The 7,432-nt window shown below is 35.9% G+C and overlaps 1 protein-coding gene across 3 annotated transcripts in view; it reads right to left on the reverse strand.

The window, feature by feature from the left end:
- Rasa2 (RAS p21 protein activator 2) overlaps window positions 1–7,432 on the reverse strand; it is a 138,722-nt gene that overhangs the window by 48,014 nt on the left and 83,276 nt on the right. The gene's annotated exons all lie outside the window — the stretch shown is intronic.

Raw genomic sequence — 7,432 nt, forward strand, 5'->3', positions numbered from 1 at the left:
CTTTGCTAAGCTTGTTCTAAGTAGGTGCTTTAGACCACTGAGCCATCTCTCCAGCCCCCCATTTTGTATATGTATATTCAAAATAGGATAGATGTACAGCTACTTTCTCTTAATTCAATGAGTAGAAAGATTTGTACTAATAGTGTTTGTGGACAGGATATCATGTCTGCATCTTGTACTACGAATAACCACTAAGAAGACAACAACATGCAATATATTAATTATTGAAACTGTTCTACAAATCGGTTTTGAAACTGTCTCATTGCTACTTGTTTCTCAATAAAATTATTATTACTACTTTTTAAAGTATGGGCAGCAGATGTGATCACTGTAAGCACACAGTACCAGCACTAGAAGGTAGGACCTATAAAAGTGACTGACTATATACTCATGAGATGTCTTAAAAACATCAACAAAACCATGAAAAATAGATCCAATGGGTGCTAAAGGATGCAAACAGGACTAATCTGAAATTAGTGGAAATTCAGCTGGGGAGACAGCTTGGCAGTCTAAGCACCTGCCTGGCAAGAGTAAGGACCTGGGTTTGATCCCTGGTACTGCATGCTGCACCAGCCCCAGAACCCTGGATGTACCATGCCAGCCACTGAAACTGGGCGTGGTGGTGCATGTCTGTAATCCGAAAGCTGGGGAAGCTGAGACAGGAAGATCATTACAAGTCTGAGCTGCATAGCTAGACCCTGTACCAAATAAATAAATAAATAAATAAATAAATAAATTTTAAAAATTATTAAAAAAATAAAAATATTAACTATGATGATAATGACAATTTCAAAGATGTAAAAAATATACAAATAAAACTGAAATTAGTGAAAAATTAGAATATTACATGAATAGCATTAAAAAAGACCCTTTTGGGGGGCCGGGGAGATGGCTCAGTGGAATAAGTGCTTCCCTGGCAAGCACAAGGGCCTGAGTTCAAACCCTAGTTCCACCAAAACAAACAAACAAACAAAAAGACCCTTTTTACAAAAATAGCAGAAAACTTTCCAAGGGGAAAGAATTTGACATACAGGTGAGTGAGGCATAAAGAAGCCCAAATAGCCATGATCAGAAAAGAAATTTCTCAATGACACATAATATTCAAATTTCTAGGGGTTTCATAGAAGTACAGACTGTCAAAAGTTGTTAAAAAAAAAAAAAAAAAAAAATCACTCATAAAGGTGGTATAGTCAGGATTTACAAGGGAAAGATTTAACATAGGATACAGTATTTATAGGATTTTTTTATAGGATTATTTTATAATATTCACCCAAAGAGTTAAATACAAAAGAGTGCAGGAAATCTGTTCATAGAGTAGAGACCCAAAGAATCCAGCTGAGGGCCTCCCATGGCAATGTCCTGCGTAAGTCCAGCTGAAGAAATAGAGCCCATGGAATGTCCTCTACTAATCTAGCTGGAGGCCTACAGCCCACAACAATGTCACATGTAGCCTATATCAAGGATCTGCACTGGGAAGGCCCAAAGGTCAGTGGTGGAAGCTAGAAAGTCTGCACCAACAGATCCCTCAGCAGGTGAGATCTGCTCTGGAGGCAGGAAGCGACACTCAAGGCAGGGATCAAATATCCCTGAAAAGAACTGTAGCCATCCTCAGCCACAGCAAGGACCTGAGCTCCTCTGACTATAACAACAACCGAGATCATAACAAGAGTACTATCACAACAATCTTTTCCAAGAGAATCAAGAACACACCATCTTTAGGTGGACCATTCACATCCAGCCCTACACTGATACAATTCAGCTGGGTGTTACAAAGTAATCATTAGTTAATCCACCACAAAAGGTAACCATGAGAATTACAATAGACTTCTCAAAGGACAAGAGAACTTGGAGGGAAATGTTTCAAGCCCTGAATGAGAACAACTTCCAACCCACACAAATAGTCCCTAAAAAAAACTGCATTTCAAAGTTAATAAAAGAAGTGAAATGTTTCCATGACAAAAAGTACCATAAGTAATTCATGGTCACTAAACCAGCATTCAGATTCTCAAGGATAGCCTCAAAAAAGACAATGAAGCCAACAATGCCAAAAAGTCTAATGGAATGAATACATCAGCCAGAGCAGAGTGATCAGTTAAGCAGAGGGGGAATAAAGAAAAGAGAGTGCAACGATTGGGATGACTCAATACCTTTGTTGTAATACGAAAGGTCTCAACTCATCAATAACAATAATAATAATAATAATAATAATAATCAGAATGGCAAACTGGATTAAAAAAACCCAATGCCATGTTATACACAAGAAACACATTTAATCCAAACAGAAATTCATAGAGCAAAAATCAAAGGATGGAAAACAGTATTTCATGCAACAACAGTCTGAAAACAAGCAGGAGTAGTTATCCTATTTTTAGACAAAGTGAACTTCAAGCCAAAACTGACTTGAGAGGCAAAGTAGGTCATGACATAATGTATTGAATAAGAGAACAATTTAGCAAGAGTAGATAACAATTATATATGTACTGAACACCAGCACACCCAACTTCAAAACAAACAGTACATAAAAGATCTGATGAATATTCACTACTAGACAAAATAGTAACAAAGAAATATCAGAGTTGAACCTCACTTTTGAACAAATGGACTTAAGAGTCCTACACTGTTCCACCAAAAACGGAATATACATTCTTTTCAGCATCACACAGAAATTTTTACAAAATAGATCATACACAGCCCCCCTAAACATGCCCAAGTATATTAAAAAAAAAACCCTGAAAGTATTTCACACATATTATCAGATCATAGTGCAATGAAACTATAAATCAATGGGAAAAGGAAACCACAAAAATTATGGAAACACATGGAGATTAGCACATTCTCACTGACTGGAACCATCAGTGGGTTACATACATTCCATCAGGCAGCTTAAACCACTGGTGGTATATCACGTCTTTTTATTAATAAAATTAACAGTCTATAAATGGACTGAATCTAGTTACTGTCTGAATTTGAATTACAACTCACATATAAATACTATTCATACTAATTAAAAATAATTGCAATAATCAACAAATTTATTTCATTAACGAAATTTATTTTATGAATTTTTTTGTACTTAGTACAGGGTCTACAGGGTCTCACAATACAGATCAGACTCATAGTGATTCTCCTCTTTTCAGCCTCCCAAGAGCAGGGGTTATAGGCATGTGTGCCATCACGCCCAGTCTCAACTACCATCTTAGCGCAAGTTGCGGTGTGGCATGTGGGGACTTTGGGGACTTGAACCCTGGTCTCCACATTTGCCTAAGCAGGTGCTTTAATCCACTGAGCTATCTGGCCAGTTGGATGAATTTCTTATTCTTTTCTTTTTTTAATCTTTTTTTTTTTTTTTTGTATGATATCCGAGATTGAACTCAGGACCCTGAGGTTGCTAGGCAAGTGCTTAAGCCACTGAGTTATCTCCCCAGCCCTATTTTTTTCTTTTTTGGGAGATAGGATCTCATGATGTAGGCCAGGTTGGCCTTGAACTCACTATATAGCCCAAGGTGGCCTTGAGTTGATTACAGGTGTGTGCTATCATGCCTGGCAATTTCATTAATTTCTTTAAAACATTTTATACATAAATGTGGCTTATTTCTGCAGAGTGCAAAAAAAAATTTTTTTTTAATGGTCACAGTGGCACCCATTTTGTTAAATTTTTAAAAAATGTACGTATTTATTTTTTGCAGAGCCAGATATTGAACACAGGCCTTTCAGCTTGCCAGGCAAGCACTTTTTCAACTGAGCTATCTCCCCACCTATTTTTTTTAGGTAGTCATGCATGTATTACAGGTTGTTCATGCCAGCAGGACATACTAAAACAAAGCTGTCCAGCAGTGAGACAGATGAACAGTAGGGTCCAATTGAGAATGTGAAATAATAAATGGGTCACAGAACAAATTAAGAAAGAAATCAGGTCTGAGAATCAGATGATACTGCCAGTACAACATATCAGAACCTATGGGAAACAACAAAAACAGTCCTAAGCAAAGTTTATAGTTGTGAATGCTCACATAAGAAAAACAGCATGAGCCCAAATAAATAATCTAATGATGTACTTGAAAGTCCTAGTAAGCAACAATAACCCAAATCTAAAAAGCTAGTAAAAAGAAAGAAATTATAAAGGGTAGAAATTAATGAAATTGAGACTAAAAAATTACACAGAATCAATGAATGGAAGATTTGTTCTTCAAAAGAATAAACAAAACAGAAACTCAGCCAATCTTACCAAAAAGGGAAAGAAAAGACTCAAATCAATACAATTAGAAATGAACAAGGTAAAATCACAACATACATCACTAAAATCCAGATTAGTAACTACTTTGAAAACCTGTACTTTGATAAATTGAGAATCCAGAAGAAATGTATTCCTAGACAAATATGAATTACCAAAAATTAACAAGTTATAAAAACTGAATAATCTAATAATAGGCAACAAAATTGAAGTTGTAATAAGAAAAAAAATATTAAGAAAAGCCAATAAATTCTTGCAAGAACTTTATGGAAGATCTAATGCCAGTAACTCCTCAAACTCCTTAAAGAAACTGAAAGGTGGGAAGAGAAAGAAGGAGGAGGGGAAGGAAAGAGAAAAATGAGAAGGAAGAGGAGGGCGAGGAGGAGGAGGAGGAGGAGGAAGAGTAAGAACAAAGGGTATGTAGAGGAGCTGAAGAAGCCAAATTGTCATTATTTGCAGATGATGTAATCCTTTATACAGAAGACACAAAAATTCCACCAGAACACTTAGAATTAACAACCAAATTCAACAATGTATCAGGATACAAAAATCAGCATTAAAAACAGCACTCCTGTGTATCAACAGTGCACTAAGAAAACAATACCATTCACAATAGCAGCAAGAAAAATTAATTATTTAGGATTTCATCTCATTTAGGAACTGAAAAACCTCTACAATAAAATATACAGTATTCTGAAAAAGCAGACTACAGAGAACAGAAAATGGAACGCTATGCCTGTTCCTGTATTGGCAGAACCAATAAAGTCAAAATGAACATAATCCCAAAACTGATATATATAGATTTTACGCAATCTCAATATACACTATCATTCTTCGGAAAACTAGAGAAAACAATTCAAAAATTCATATAAAACCAGAGACCCCGAAAAGCAGAAGCATCCTGAGCAACAAGAACAAAGTAGAGATATAACAATCCTGGATTACAAGTTACTATATTACAAAGCTATTAAAAAAAATAAAACCAGCATAGTACTGATACAAAGACAGACATATAGATCAATAAAAGAGGATAGAGGTACAGAAAAATCTCCAGGGAAATTCAACTAGCTGATCTTTGACAAAGTGGCTAAAACCAGATCTCTTTACCAAACAGTATTAAAAAGATTTGCTACATACATACAATAGATTGAATCTAGATCTGTATCTCTCACTATGTACTAAGCTTAAATAAAAATGGATTAAAGACATAAGAGTTAAAGACATCATATTCCAGTAACACATGCATATCATGTTTATAGCATTCATAATCACCAAATCTCAGAAGTTGTCTATATGTCCTTCAAGATAAAGAAAATGTATTTATACACAATGGAGTACCACTCTGTCATAAAGAATAAATGAATCATTTGTCAGAAAATAGATGCACTTGGGATCATATTAAGTGAAATAAATCAGACACACAAGCTTATATATACCATAGTTTCTCTTATATGAGAAACCCGAAGTATAAATAAAGAGGAAAATAAAAGACAGACAATAGGAAACAGACAGAACTTTTACAAAAAGGTGTAGGACCAAGAGATGGAGGGGAAAAAAAAAGATTTAAGATGTGTTAAGTATATGTAACCACTCCCCATGATGAGTGTAATCACTATGTACTGCAAAGATGTACTAATTAAAAAAAAAAATCAGTCTGCAAGAGGTAACTGCTTATAGGACATGAGAGTTCAAAACAGAGTGTCTGATAATTAGGCAGGGAGCGTCTTTAAGAACAACTGACGCTCAAAAGAAAAATTTAAACATTTAGTGCCAACTCCTCTTGTAGGTAATAGAAGTTAAGTTCCTTATAGCTAAATAATATCTCATGGTATAAAATTCACTCACCCATAAATGGAAGTTTTATTATAAAAGGGATGAAATCCTGTCACTTACCACATGATGAAACTGGTAGACATTATAGTAATTAAAGTAAGGACAGAAAGACAAAATACTATATGTTCTTACTCATTTTTGTAAACTAAAAACATTGATCATAAATAGAAAGTAGACTATTGATCACTAGAGGCCAGGAAGGGGAGGGAAGAGGGTATAGAGAAGGTGGATAATGGGTACCAAAATGGAGTGGTAGCAGGGGGTAGTAGTTCTAATGCTGTATTGTACAATAGAGTAACTATAGTTTACCACAGTAAATTACACATTTCAACGTAACTAAAGAGTTTCAAGTTTCCCAAAACACAGAAATGATAGTTGAGAAGACAGAAATACAAATACCAACTACCCTTCATGTAACACCTGTATTGAAGTATACTATTATATCCCATAGATGAATACAAATATGTTAGTTTAAAAAGATGGAGGGTCTTTGAAAGGCAAATAAACCTATGTTTAATTATACTCAGAACCCAAGTCTAGCAAGAGGGATGTGGAGAAACCTACAGGAAGGAAAGGAATACACATGCTTTGAAATTCTATAGACAGAAAAAACAACAGTTCCACACTGATTCTGCTAAGGAAAAAAGCATCAATTTATTATTTGAATATTAGGTTTAACTTAAAATCAGTAAAATGTCACTATTAGAATCATGAAAAGGTAAAATAATATTGTAGCATTTATTTATTTATATTTTATGTATTTGGTACAGGGTCTCACTACGCAGCTCGGACATGTGATCCTTCTGTTTTCAGCCTCCCCTGTACTGGGATCAAAGGGGTGCTCCACCACTCCTAGATTTGGTCGCTGGCTCAGAGTGCCCAGGGGTGGGGCGAGTGTGGCATGCTGGACTGGGGATCAAACCCTGGTCCCTGTGCTTGCCAAAGCAAATGCTTAGTCTGCTGAGCTATCTCACCGGCTTTTACAGTCATTATTGACTCCTCAATCTCCTGATATATGTACTCTACCACATTAAAACTCTGGACACTCAGAAAATAATATCAGGATCATCTATCGTGCATGTCAGTGGAGCATGGTGAAGGAAAACCACTGCTTAATTCCCACAAATGATTAAGTTCCCTGAATAAACTCTTTGCTTTACCTCCACCATTCTTAGGATCAACAATAAAGCTCCTGAACTGCAGTTACAGATTTGTGACCAAGTATTTTCCCAGTTGGGCAATTCATGTAATGTTTTAAATAAATCTTAGTGTTGGGCTGGAGAGATGGCTCAGTGGTCTAAAGCACCTACTTAGAACAAGCTTAGCAAAGCATCAGGGACCGCGGTTCGATCCCCCAGCGCCACATGC

This window comes from Octodon degus, unplaced genomic scaffold, assembly GCF_000260255.1.
Source record: "Octodon degus isolate 3935 unplaced genomic scaffold, OctDeg1.0 scaffold00028, whole genome shotgun sequence".
Taxonomy (NCBI): Eukaryota; Metazoa; Chordata; class Mammalia; order Rodentia; family Octodontidae; genus Octodon; species Octodon degus.